Source organism: Protomyctophum bolini, assembly GCF_963924005.1.
Source record: "Protomyctophum bolini genome assembly, chromosome: 4".
Classification (NCBI taxonomy): domain Eukaryota; kingdom Metazoa; phylum Chordata; class Actinopteri; order Myctophiformes; family Myctophidae; genus Protomyctophum; species Protomyctophum bolini.
In genome coordinates this window covers 9,961,757-9,976,762 of record NC_137865.1, presented here as the reverse complement: position 1 = coordinate 9,976,762, position 15,006 = coordinate 9,961,757, and the positions used below count along the sequence as shown (strand labels likewise).

The window sequence follows — 15,006 nt, the reverse complement described above, 5'->3', positions numbered from 1 at the left end:
ATCAGGACATCCAATCCTGTGAAATCTCTACTACTCCCACACAAGTCAGTCACAGATGGACATCTGGCTATGGCACAATACTGATTAGGCTATAATCAGCATGTCTGACATGTCTATAATCTAGCAGCCCATGTCTGTGAGATGGAGCGACACACAGTGTAGTGTAGCTGCATGCTTGTCAAAACCCGGGCCTTGCCTGAAGGAGGAACTAAAACATCACTGTGTATGTGATGCGTGCGTGTGTGTGATGCGCGTGCGCTAGCGAGAACATGCAGTTAGATAAGGTCCTGGCAGGGAATCAAGAAGTCAGACACAGGTGTCATCATGAGCTTGTCTAGACCAGACACTGAAAAACACATTAATACAACTAATCATGATATGGCTGCACGTAGGGCTGTGTCACGCTCATTAAATTGTACTTGATTGTCACTCAAATAATTGTGATTAGAAATGTGTTTTTCGCATTGAACATTGGAACGTATACACTTTTGACTTTTAATTGCCCAAAAGTGGGATGCCAGGATTAATGTGGTTAAGAATCAACGATATCAGAGACAGATCCAGCTCAAAGGATTTCAGAAAACGAATGAATATTTAAACAAGACACTTCTCCACACATTCCTGAATGAAAAAACTAAAACTAAAAAAAACATCCCCAACCCAAGTCTCCAAATGTGACCTTGGTGTTTCACTACATGACAATCCATCAACTTCAATGAACAAGTACGATTACAGTGCGTTTTGAAAGCGAACCACAGGTTAATATTTAATCCCCTCCGACCCGTGGTCCTGAACACAGCTCAGACAGGCCCGTTGAGAGCTGGGGGCCCGCGAGGGGCCGGGCCGGGGCTGGCCACTGGTCAGTGAGGGGCCGGTCAGTGAGGGGCTAGTCAGTGGTCTCACTCTCACAGGACAGGACAGAGGAACTGGCCGATTGGGCTGTCCATCAGAACTTCTTTGAAGAGTGCGAGTTTATGAGGCCCAGCTCAGAGCTTGGACCGTGCCCGAAGAGTAAACAGTGAATTAGCTCTCTTATCGCCAACGCACCGTGTTTAACGATAGCCGGGCGGCACCCTATCCATCTCCTGGTGAGAAGGAGCGAGCATGAATACATGTTAGTGCATGGGTAAGGTTATGGACTCCGGGCTGTTTGCTAGCTGTAGTTTATGATACATGAGATCCAGGTGATTGCAGATTCACAGTTCAAGCGCTATCCGTTATCAGGTCATTCACCTTGACTTGTTTCAGGGACAAGGAAGTTTGTGAAGTTTCTGAAGTTTGTGTTTATTAAGTTTAAAAATAAATACTAAAGCGTTGGGACTGGACTGGTAATAGACTTGTGGGGCAGCTGTGGCTCAGGAGTTAGAGCAGGTCGACCAATGATCCGTAGGTCGGCGTTTCGAATCCCGACTCCTCCAGTCCACATGTCGTTTGCCACCATGAATGTCGGAGTGACTGTGAAGGTTCACGTGTCAAAGGGAGGACGCTGGCGTTGACTGTTCGCCGCTTCACCTCCCAATGTGTGAATGAATTGTCATTGTAAAGCGCTTTGAGTACTTAGAAAGGCGCTATAGAAATGCAATCCTTCTATTAATACATTCAATGACAAGTCCCTCAACAGCCATGTACAGTAGGTTAGGTAACTGGAGAGCTGTGATCTGGAGGGATTGAGTTGTTAATATGTCAGTATACGTCAGGACCTGCAGTCGGTAGTACAGGGCAACTTCTTAACAATGTTCAAACCTGGCATCCCTACTTTGGGCACATCATTATAGGTGAAAACCTTCCCAAAAAAGCCAGTCTGCAAGTTCACAAGAAAAAAGAGGGGCGACCAAGCAGTCTTCATCAGGGCATGAAGAAAACCGTTTAGTCGAAACTGTTGGCATTTTAACTTTTTTGTAATAAAAGGAGCTTGACTTTACGTCCTATACGCCATCATTTTTAGAGTGCTTGGATCACTCTTTTTAAAGTTTGATTCCCGTTGCTCCTAAAAGCACCAGCCAGACCTTTTTAAACTCAGCTTTTATCTCCTTTGAGCATCCATTACAGTCGATCTCTCCTTTCGCTCTGCAAGGTCACAACTTGTTGCTTCTAGATACAGGACTTAACCACATGACCCCTAGCATCCCTATTCTGGGGGCGAACATTCGGCAAAAATAGCACAACTACAAGCTGCACATGCCGAGCTGCTATTTTTGGCGAATGTTCAAATGACACGAGTTTCCTCTGTAGTGAAGAGACTCGGTGAAGGTATTTGGTAGAGAGAGTAAAAAGGAAGGGGGACAAGACAAGTACAGACGCCTGGGGGACCGGAGTCAACTAAGTATATGGTCTCTATCGGGTGGAAATGGAAATCTCATAGAGTATGTCCAAAACTGTTACTTTTCAGGACTCCAATTCAAAAACAGCGACAGTAGCTGGTCCACAAGCTCAAAACGCATCACCGCTTGGGATTTGATGCCTTTGTGTGACGCAGCGCTGTAGGAAGATCAAGCAGGGTGTTAAATGAATTTACCAAAAGATGGAGATAAGTTTTCTACCCAACAGCAACAGTATATAGGCTTTATATCAAGTGGTTTTAAGTGGATAATTGTTGCTTTGACATGGTATGGTTTCAACTTGAATTCTTGAAAAGTGGTTAAAATCAGGACACATCAGATGCATGTTCACTGATATACGATGTGGTCAAATAATAACTAATACTGGCCAACATATCGGCCCGCACCGCTACATCAGTCAGGCTAATCTAATGTCAGCTAATCTGCTCTATTTGCTGTGCTGATTGCATTCCAAACCAGTGCATTTCCTAACAAGGCAGCCGCTTGTGATTTCCTTGAGTTGTGGTGGGGGGGTATAATATACAGTAGGGGTAATGGCCGGGATAGTGAGTCAGCGCTAAGTGTTGGGGTTGCGGTGACACGTGTCACATGCAGCAACAGTCGGCCACACTAGTACTGCTGCATGAAGATGAGCAATAATGAAACATTAAACCCACAAGTTACATAATAAACCCCCTTGTGGACTTTGCCTCATGACTTGGCGTCTCAAATCGCACGCACGCTGTAAATTACAAATAGCACACACACACACACACACACAATGACAACATGGTGTCATGCTAACATGGCAACACTACATGCTGGATCAGGGCCCACTTGAACATTTCAAAGGTTTCCGCGGCCCACCCATCTGACCACGTGACTTCAAGTGGTCACAATGCAAACTCATTTGTTTATTTATCTCCATATTCTAACTTTTATATTATTCTTTTGTAAATGAATGGCCTATTTCATACTACAGCGTTACACAAAAGCATACATTTGTTTATTTCCAAATCCTAAAAGCCAAAGTTAACACATAACAAATAATTAGTATTGTTTTATGTTCCAATGTTCAAAACCAAATATTTAAACACAATTATTAGTTTGACAATTAATCATCAACTAAAATGTCATGATCACTCGGACTACAGGCCAGGCTAACCTGACAACACAACAAATTCCCAAACTTTTTAGTTGATGAAAAGCTGTAATCTACTTGTGAAATGTAGACGACATGTTCGCCACCTACTCAACTCCAGGGTTGCCAAGTCTGGAGGGATTGAGTTGTTAATATGTCAGTATACTTCAGGACCTGCAGTCGGTATACGTACAGGACAACTTCTTAACCATGTTCAAACCTGGCATCCTTATTTTGGGCAAGTCATTATAGGTGAAAACTTTCCCAAAATAGCCAGTCTGCAAGCTCACAAGAAAAGAGAGGGGCGACCAAGCGGTCTTCATCAGGGCATGAAGAAGAAAAAACGAGGGGCTGCACAGCCTGCACTTCCACAGGTGTGAGGGGAAAGGATCAAATTAAGTACCATAGAACTCCTCCCGAGTCCTTTAAACTACGCTATGGACCAGAGCTACTGTCGACGCTTGCTTCCAGGCTAGGCTCGGTGCAACATGTTTCGCATCGAGCCGATACTGGAGGCTTGACGAGGTGCGGTGATATGTGAATTCTTTATTACAACTGTGCTGTAATATATCTCTCACACACACACACACACACACACACACACACACACACACTTAACTTATAGACCTGAACTTGTAGACCTGCTATTGTTGGCAAATGTTCCACAAGAGAATATGGATGCTGGGGTTCAAAAACATCAGAGTACATCTTCTTTCATGCACCCCTGGTGGAGTGTAAGTTATGTGATATAGTCTCTGCCGGACGGAAACCTCATATGTCCAAAACGGTTACTTTTCAGGATTCAAATTCAAAACGTAGCAAAGAAAACTGCATATCTATACAAGCTCAAAGCGCGTCGCTTCGCGCCGTATTTCGAGCTTTGTGTGACCCTGTAGGTATGATCGAGTAGGCCGTTCATTTAGAATAATGGAGATGAGAGGTTTCTGCCCGACGGCAAAGCGACAATAGAGTTGGTGTCAGTGTCAGTGGGGGCTCTATGTGGTAACAACACAGCTGTTGAGTAACCTTGACCTGCCGTGACAAAGCAGCAGGACGCAGCGCTGCACTGTACGAGCATCTGACTGAGGAGAGCTCTGCTTGGCCTGTTGCCTCACTTACACACCATGTCTACACAGCAACCAATGGCAGAGTCTCTCTAACTCCCTCTCTCTCTCTCTCACTCTCTGTTTCCCACAGGGCCTCGCTGTTTCCAACTCGCCACGGCCCCGAGCACCGCTTGCACAACGTGCACAATGTCCTTAAAGCGGGGTGTGTGCCAAATTAGTGCACAGGCGGCCTGAGTTCTCCCTGTGGAACGCCTGCGCCCCGACCGACAGGGGTCAACACCAAGGTCTCAAAAAGCACTTGCCTATCAGGCCATGAGCTTTTACCTAAAGGTTAATGTTCACTTGCCAGGAAAATGTAAATCATGCACGTCCTAGCACCTGTGTAGTGTACACGTGCTAGGACGTGTACACACGTCCTAGCACCCCGTCGGTTGGATTGCTTATGACGTGTGGGCACGTCGGATGGACTGAACCCGTTAACCCCTTACCTGCCCGAGTTCATATCAGAGTCTTGTCTCCCATGTTTCCCCTCTCTCTGACCGTGGTTTCCTGTCTCTCTAGTCTCTACACTATCTGATCAGAAATGCTTGGTGAAAAGAAATTACTCTAAACAAACAGCGTCCTTAACTGAACCCCCTTTACTGCCAAACACTCTTGACTGCCACATCCCAGTTGTGCTTATGTCTAAATCAGTCGGGCGGATCGGACATCAGACGCAGAATTTACATTAACCACATGAGCACCAACACGCCCCTATTCTGGGGGGGACGAATATAATTAACCTATAGCTACAAGCTCTTGTAGATCACCCGTTTTCAGAAAAGAGATTTGGTGTAGAAAAGAGCAGATCAGAAGCGCTAGAAGTTCGATAGTGCTGCTTTAACCCATTTCGGACTGAGGCCGATTCTAAAAAAGTTTTCTGAAAAACCTATGTTTCTATGTCAGTAATTCAAAATGATGATCCTCCCCCCCGCCCCCCACGCACGCTCGCTGTGAAAGAATATATATATATTCAAAGATGTGCTCCACATGTTCACGATTTTTCAGAAATAGCAGATCTACAAGCCTAATAGCTTAAGTATAACATAATGCTTAAAACACCAAAAGGGGTTCCCCTCCTGAATGGGTAAAGTAATTTATTTATTATTTTGATTATACTGTATCCCGAGTTCTCTCTCCTGATAGGATAGAATTGGTATCCATCTATCATTTACTGAACACGCACTCTATAGATTATTATTGAAATATACAACTTATTGCGACCGTATGTTGCAGTTTACTATGAAAATCTTCATTTCCCGTCAGTTGGTCGGTCACGCCTCCATATATGGTCACGAGGCGCGACACGTCACGCCACCATATATGGCCATCTCCATATGTGACATGCTCCATATATGGTCAGACCTCATCAAACCCTGTACACTCGAGACACTGCCCCCACCGCCACCCTTATGGAGCCGACCTGTTCTGACCTCATCAAACACTGTACACTCAAGACACGCTCCATATATGGCCAGTACAGAATTCATTCCATATGTTGACCTGAACCCCCATGCCAAAGCGCCAGCGCTCACCCAGGCGGATGCGTGCACGTGACCTCGCTCTTTAGGGCGTCTTACTGGTTTTAATTTACTGCACATTCTTATTTGTTATTTCTTACCTTGTAGTGCTTGATACTTTCCTTACTCTGCATCTGTAACTTTGTAACTGTAACTAACTGCTGCCCTTGGGCAACTGAAATTCTATACATCTATCTTTAATTGTGTAATTTGTGGTGTGGAGTGAAAGTGGTTCAAATGAGCTCCCTGCTGCATTGTATCACAACCGAGAGCATGGAAAACGCCAGCCATCTTCTCCAGCTGTTTGTTTGACTTTGACAGATGTAGGGTTTGGGGGAAAGAAGAATTCTGTGCATCTACTGAGGTCATAAATATGGCCGCTATATGCTAAAGGCAGCCAGAGAGAGAAAAACAAATTCCTGTACCAGTGGCCTGAGCTGACTCTATCTTTACAACAGCCCTGTGTTTATAAGGGCTGACACTCACTCAATGCACACACACAGTCAACGGGTTGTGCTTGAACTGATATGAACCATACTGTGCTGTACCGTCTCTATCACTGCTGCCAGATTTTGCAAGAGCAACGAGGTCCATGAAAACAAGCCCAAAAGAAGCGACCATAGGCCACATAAGCACATTGAACAGATACGTTGGCTATTTGAGAATATCAGATCTGCAATCTCACAACGCGTCGCAATGTTCAAACTGGCTTGAACGACATGAGGAAACAAGCGCAAATGAATAGATAAATAAACAAACATCCGCAACCACCAATATTTACAAGAGACGTTACAGAAAATAAAAGTCGCTTATGATAAGCAGGTGTGGCAACACTGTCTGACACACACTCAGGCCTTTTTTTCCACCACAATAATTTTGGATCTAGAACCGTTTCCGTTTTAGATTCTTGGAACCATTGGTGATTTCACGGAACCGTCATTAACAGTGGTTCCAGTTCCGAACCAACTCTTAGGGTTCTGAACCACATCAGTTTCAGTGGAAACACTCTGAACCGGTTCAACCCCGTTGGAAAAGGGGCCTCAATACACACACACACAGGTAATTGGGGTTGTGGTTGAAATGATATGAGCCATACTGCCTATTACTGCACTGTGCTGTGCCGTGTCTAATCTCTATGCACTGTGAAGAGTATAGGGTTATGAACCATACTGGTGTACAGTCCCTATTCACTGTGAACAGTATAGAGCTGCATTATGAACAATACTATACAATACTTTCCTCCTCAGTGAGTCTGAACGTGCATAAAGGCACATGAAGATTGAAGACAGTGACATGGCCCTTTTTTCACTTTCCACAAATGTAAGCTACTTATTAGCTTTTTTGTGTAAAACAGCAGAGATTTAGACTAGAGCCACGGCCAATGGGCTCTTGTTGTCATGATTACGGTCCCCTCAAGCTATGGGAACAATAGCCAAACTACCCACTGGGTGAACTGTATTCAATTATCATCGATTATTTGTATAATCGATTAAACACAGTGTGCTAGCACAGAGAGAAACAGGACAAGCCGAAAAGAATGCAGCTTCTCTGTGCCCGGAGGCTGTGCCAACGTACAAATGGCCTCATTCCCTTAGGATGAATGGCACAGTCGCTCACACACACACACACACACACAGCAATCAGTCTGTGAGAGCTTGGCTGGTCCTAGACTGGCATCAACGCCAACATCCGGTCTAGAGTGGATCTAACTTGGTGTCATCAGTTTGGCCGTAATTAAGCCCTGGCAGAAACCAAAAATGTGCTCCTGCTCCAAAAAAAGATTTCCACCTTCTGGAAACCTGGGAATACTGAGGTCTACTCTGGACCAGTCCATTAAAACCAGGAAAGCATCCGTGTCATTTTAAATTGTTGAGTTGGCCATTCAAAAATAGCAATTGTACAAGCTCACAGCACGTCACTTGTACATTTTATATTTTTGGAACATTTAGAACATTTAGTTTGTAGAATGGGCCTATCAGGTCTTAATGGTCGACAGATATATAACTAGGAGGTTCCGAAACGGAATAGGAAATGGGTATGCTATCTACCTTCTGGAAACACCGTTATGCACAGAACATATTACCAAAGGGTTTTACTTTTTGACCCATCATTTGTCAAAACCTACTAAATCAATTCGAATCAATGTCAATCTATGAGCTTGTAGATAGTAAGTTTGTGGAAAACATAGATTTTTTTTCCACCAGTAATGCCATGCCTAAAATTGAAAGTGGTTTTAAATAATGGCTGATGTATCGGCCAAACCGATATATCAGTCTGACTCGAAGCATGATGACGGGGCTGTGCTGCAACACTGCAAAGGAGTCTTTGAAAACCTTAGCTTGGCATTATGCCAATCCTTCAGTGCAGTGTAGAGAAAAAAAGGAAAAGAAAAGAAAAACTCTTCTTAGCCAAGAAAGGATAAAGGTTCTAATTTCCTATACAGAAGAGTTTGGAGTGAATGATGCAGAGGGGACAGGCAGAGGTCTGTCCCATGGTTCAGCCAACGCAGGTACTGATATTGCAGTTCCATGGTCTGAGCCTTGTCCACTGATCCATGAAATACCCGGCTCTCATGATCGCTGCTAAGTTCACTGCCTTAATCCAACCTGGCTAAATAATAGCCGACACAAAAACACTAGCAAACTGATTTTCTTCAATTAAGTTTACAGGGAAAAAGGTATATGTATGCAAGGGGGGGGGGGAAACATGCCTAAAATAGGGACGCTAATACGTTTTCAAGTAACACTACAGATCACCGAGCATGGACTGGACATTATAATAAAAGTAAGAAATAAATGCATCAAACAAACACGCTTAGTGCCTACACAGTGGCACTCGTGAGGAAATTACTATAGATTTGGGGTGTTTTCAGAGGAAGTGAGGTCAAGGAAGTATGCGTACACCGAGTTATAACTCTCAAAAGAGGGCAATGTTTCAACCTTATTTAGTCTTCATCATTGCTTGATGAAGACCTATAGGGTTATGGTTTGTGCGGGAGCTATTAACTATAAGATGTGCACACAATCTCCTCATAGAAGGTTTTCAGAAGAAGCAATGACCCCCTCCCTCTCTTTTTGAGCGGTGCAGCCACTCCAATGCACAGCTTTGTGTCCGTCCGTCCATTTGAGCATGGAATGTTTGAGGCAGTTTAGACCAAGATTACTGCAGTTTTATGTTGCAAACTCTTGCAAAAGGCCCTATTGCCAACCCCACCTAGGGTATTGGGCACAGATGATGCAAAAGGAGAGAACACGCCCACAGCGTCCCCTAGCGGGAATTGAACCTAGGACCTTCTAGCTGCGCGGCGACAGCGCTACCGACTGCGCCACACCGTGCCCCATCCATCCCCTCTCTCAATCTCAGACAAGAACAAGTGGAGTCATTTCTGGCTGCTACTCAGACAGCTGTGACTGTCTCCTGTTACATTTTCCAGCATGACATTGGAGTCCTGAACTCCCCTTTTCTGGCTGCCAGATCAGCCTACGTGTTTGTGGGGAGGCATGCATGCATGCATGCAGCGCAGGGCAGAGAGCCAGCGGACCGGCCTGGCAGCGGGCCTGCAGTGGGCTGGCTACCGAAAAAACCCACTGACTCGGCCGTCGTCAGCACAGCAACGAGACCGAGGGATGCTGCCGTTAGTGCGCCATAAATCAGTGATCCTCAACCTTGTGAATTTGAGTCACCCCCGGTTTGATATGCATTAGGCTGCAGAACCCCCCAGCATGTTATAGATCAGTGGGTTTTAAAAAGACATCATGTCAAGCACCCCCAAAATGTATTTGGACACTCATCTGAAAACAAAACAGAAGATTTATGTAAAACAAAGATGAAGAAACAAGCCCCTTCCTTCCGTCTGGCCAGGTCGTCAGAGCTGCAACCTAGAGAGTGGGGGGCTTTAGGCCACTGAGGCCAGTAATGGAATTAGGCTGGGAGAGCGCAGATCAGAGAAGGGATAGGTAATTGAGGAGGATTTGTGCAGACACGACCACCAGGAGATGACCTGAAGCCCCCTAGTGTCACATAAGAAAGGGGAGAGAGAGAGAGAGAGAGAGAGAGAGAGAGAGAGAGAGACTGGTGGACTGAGAACTGTTCCAGAAATGAGTGAATGAGCGAGAGAGAGAAACACAGAAAGCAATACAGACATTCAGACGTACAACAGAAACTGCAGGGAGAGAAAAGATTCACTTTTTTGTTTGTCCATTCAAGATCCACATACAACCCTGCCGTTTAGTATTTAACATGCACCTTAAGCCATATATAATTCATTGTACGACCAATAGTGAAATAAGCAAATCTAGATCATTTTCACCTCTATGCTCAAAATAGCCAGGTTGAGGTTCATAGTGGTTAACCCCACTGTTTTCATAAGTACACACTTAGCCCACAGCAGCGCTCTCCAGTGTGATGTTCACTATAGTCAGACAATCTGCTGTCCAGTTCAGAGCTGCTTACTGTAAGTCTGACTGGACAGCTCAATCCTATCCAACCCACAGAGACTTACAACCACCAGGGGAAGACTCACAACAACGCCTAGACCAGCCCGAGGAGGTGAAGGTCAGACATAGTGGAGACACAAGAAGAAGGGTCAAACCACATATAATCAACAGTTCCTTGACCGTCCTCCGCCTCGGGGTGCTGCTTTTCGCAAAAATAAAAATCATTAAGTGGAATTCCTTGTTACCTTCTCATTTGTCTAGTCTACGCAAGCTTGTTTTTTTGACCAACATTTTAGTTCAAAACAAAAGCTGCCAGACAGCCTGCATACAGAGCCCATGGCAGTAGTTACAGATCCATATTGGAGCTGAACAATTCCTTAAATTGGTTCCAGTGACGGGGACATGTCAAAGTCCTACATGCTCCTCCTGTCTTCCTAATGTAAAGTCTCCAAGTGAGACTTTTGGTGTGAAGTCTTCAAAGGCAGAACCATGTACCTTTAGTGTTTATTGACTGAGAAATTATCATGTGAATTATATGGCATTGTTTACAGTTTTTCTTTCTGCCTTTCCAACTGCCGTAGGTGAAGCCGTAGACAGAGACTAGGGAAATAAGAAGTCTAGTGTGCGACTGGATTCTGGTTGCCAGCGTACCTGACAAAACACTCCTCTAAGGACACATATAACAGCCAGACGATAAACCCTTCAAAAACAAAAGTTCAGTTAAGAAAGAAAACCTGAAAGTCCTGTTTGAGGAGAAAAGGAGCGCGCCGTGCCGTCCCGCTCACTCTGTTTCGTCTGTGTTTGTCTCGTCAAGGCTTTTCAGTGCACATATACAGGTTATCTTCCTGGAGAAGACTTAAACCTGATTTTTCTATACTTAATTGTGCGACTGTGTGTTTCGCCGATAACCACCGATCTACAAGCCCACCCTAACATTTCACACCTGCGATGTGTTTGAGGCAGCTTGAAATCGGTTATTTTACTTATTTCCGTCATGCAACATCATTGGACGACAGACCCAGAGCATAAATTAAGACATTAGGCAAGGCTTGATCACAAGAGGACGATTCATGATGCAACCCAGCCAGACACTACCGTAGCTCTGCCAAATGGCAACACAGACCCTGAACATACTGTTAACACTGAAACCAGCTTAATTTCCTGATAATAAAATTATCCAAAGAGCTGTACATAGCACATTCACCCACACACATTCACACACCGATGGCGGAGGAAGCCATGCAAGAGTCTTGCTCAAGGACACTTCGACACCAAGTATGGGGGAGCCCGGGATCAAACAGGGAACCTTGCGTTCCCATCCGGCCACTCTACCCCTGAGCCAAGTGCTGACGCCACATTAAAAAAAAGAGGTGGAGTTCAGAAACTGCATAAGACATACTGTATGCTGCTGTATGCATTGCATTGTGCGAGTGTTAAGAGATAAGAGCTGCCTAAACGTATTGTGTCCCTCTGATTGCAATGTTGAACTCAAGTTGAATGACAAGTGCTGATAAGGACTGATGCATGTTAAAGCAAATGGTAATTTTGTTCCTTAGTGCAAAGTTCATTTGAGGTGTGCTGCGCGCAGTGCGCGGATAGTCTCATTAGTCTGTCAGCAGTTCTCAAAGCAGCAGACCCCTGAGCAGACCCTCAGGGGTCCTTGAGGGGGGATTCAGCGGGCCCCCGGCTAATTTATTGATACCGGTAGTTAGAAACCAAAATGTACCTTTAACAAGCCTGTAACTGTAACGTGTTTTGTAGATAAGGAGAAAAAAAGGCAGTTTAAGAGTTCACTTGGTTCCATCTGTACACACAGAGTTATGGGGGAGTCTGCGGCCTAATGCATCACAAACTGGGGGTCCTTCAAATTCAAAGGGTTGGAGAACCACTGGTCTAAGCGATCCATTTCTCCTTTTTCAAGTTCAGCAGGATGCAAAGTTGCAAACAGAGCAGTTGACTTGAGAAGCACTTCGCCATACTTGAACTTGTTTGTAAACTCACATGTGTGGGTGGGTCTACCACCACACCATACCACGCCACGAGTTAAGGTGGTGTAAAGTTTAGCACGGAAATCAATATATTCTGCAACAGCACCTGTACCACGCATGTACCATGCATTTTACATACAGTAAAACTCCAGTTCTGTCACAATTATTACACTGTGATCACCTGATAATGGCAAGTTTTGGTAAAAAAAGAAATTTCAAAAATGTTCATGAATACATTTTAAAACATTGCATGCAAATGCATTTCATTTTGGATAAAATACATGCATAACATGATGAGGTATATGTTTTTCCTTCAGTTATGGGCTTTGCATATTATAGTTGTGTCTGCCCTGTGTAATTTCTGTTTACATACAAAGGCAACAGCCCACAATTGTCACTAAATAGTAAATACTCAATAGTCAAGGAACGTTGGGCAGTGGAAAACATAACAAGATCATTGATGGATTTTTAACCAGCACACTACAGAATGATAAGGCACGGAAATCTAGTTGTGAGGAAGGACCTTTGATCCCAAGGTAAACTCCACGTCAGTGTGGAGAGACTAAGGGAATTTTGCAAGTCTGGTGATGTGCATGTGGACGGATTTGTGTGTCCGTGAACTGCAACAATAAACCTATTCTAAAGTCATCTTCTGTTCACCTTGGAAGCATCCACTGTAGTACAAAACAGTCTGAGACTCTGAGTGTCATGTATTGTTATATTGTACTGTTATGTTAAACAGTCTTGCATCTCTCCACAGACAGCTAGAAGATGCAGTAGTGTTTTTCTTCGTCCAAGAGTCTTGGACAAAGAAACAAACACAGTACTGCAGTATTTTTAGCTGCAGTCTGTCAAGAGTGCTATATAAATCTGCAATATTTTCCTCACAGTGAAACCTGTGCAGAACATTACAATGATTTGGTGTAGACTAGAGGGGGAAAAGTATAGACCATTAGACCATAGAGGACCCTGGTCAATGAAGTAGCCTACACGGTGTAGGACAGGTAGGCCTGTGGAGTTTAAGTTTGTTTTCTTGCAACAATATATATATATATATATATATATACACACACACACACACACACACACACTATCCCCAAGCAATAGTTCTGTCACACTAACTGTCACACTTCTGGTGTTTATGAACAAGAACAAATGGTATAAGTGGGGCTTTAAACCAATTCACAAAATTGGTGCAGTGCCAAGTGTGAAAAGGAGAAGCAGCATTCCTTCATAGACGGAACGGGGGGAGTAGGACAGGTAAGGTAGGTTCGGTTGTGGGTCAAATTTCACACACAAAAGACAAAGTGTGTAATTACAAAACAGGCCCTGGTAGGTAAGATTATATAAGTGGCCGATTTGCCCAATATATCGTCTCCGTCAGGTGGAAACCTCATTATGTCCAAAACAAGATGCTTTTAGTTTCAGGGATTCAAATTCAAAAACAGCAGATCTACAAGCTCAAACTCAAAGCATGATGTAAATTCACGCCTGGTTTCAAGCTTGTGGATCTGCTACTTTTGATGCTTTTGTGTGATGCTGTAGTATGATCAAGTAGGTAGGGAGTTAGTTAACAAAATTCAACAACATTAACTGCCACCCAGCATCTTCAGATGATTTAATCAAAGTATCTGGTGCCGAAAATTGATTATTTTGCATGCAACAACCTGTTGCAATCATTGTTATGCAATTTGCATACAATAAACTTTTTGTTAAGACTGTATGGACAGGTTCCTCTCAGTCAGTCACATGGTTTGAGAGAGAGAGAGAGAGAGAGAGAGAGAGAGACCATTGTTATATACTGTAGCATTGAGGGCTACTTTTAATTAACAGATCGTCCGCACACAGCCACCTGCCTCTAATACTGTATGTCCCACCACCCATCCACCTTTTCAAGAAGAAGAATACAGACATTAACCACTTCGGTTAATGGTTGGAGTCCCTCAGGGCTCTATACTAGTGAATTTTCTGTTATTGTGGGGAAAGTTTGTCCATCTGTCCATCGTCATTTCCCAGCGAAAGCTTCCCTCGGGGTCAAAGACAAATTTCTCCCTTGGGAGACAAAATAAAGAAACCTTGAACGTTGAATACAGGTGCTGAGGTTTAAGTGGTTGACCACTTGAATCCCACCCAGCATACATATTCTTGGGATCATGGGGCGGACATTCACCAAACATAGCAGATCTACAAGCTCACAAGAGCTTTAAGTTCTGGCTATTTTTAGCAAAGAAAAAAGTGGTCCAAGGCAAGCACAGACAGAGGGCAACTCAGGTCCAGTATACCAAGTGGTGTTTTGAGTGGTCAACATTCCCCTGGCATACTTTGAACCACAGATGGACATAGTCTACACCTGACTGAAAGTCTCTCTCTCTCCCTCTCTCCACACAGTAACATAACTGACACATTCTTGCAGCACACACACATTACACGGGGGGCACTGACTCTCACTACAGTGCAACATGAATTCCTGTTGAAGCCCACCATAAAGGGAACCGTT

General features: G+C 44.2%; 1 protein-coding gene across 1 annotated transcript in view; it reads right to left on the bottom strand.

The window, feature by feature from the left end:
• Positions 1–15,006, bottom strand: part of pparab (peroxisome proliferator-activated receptor alpha b) — a 58,517-nt gene that overhangs the window by 42,680 nt on the left and 831 nt on the right. The window lies entirely within an intron of this gene.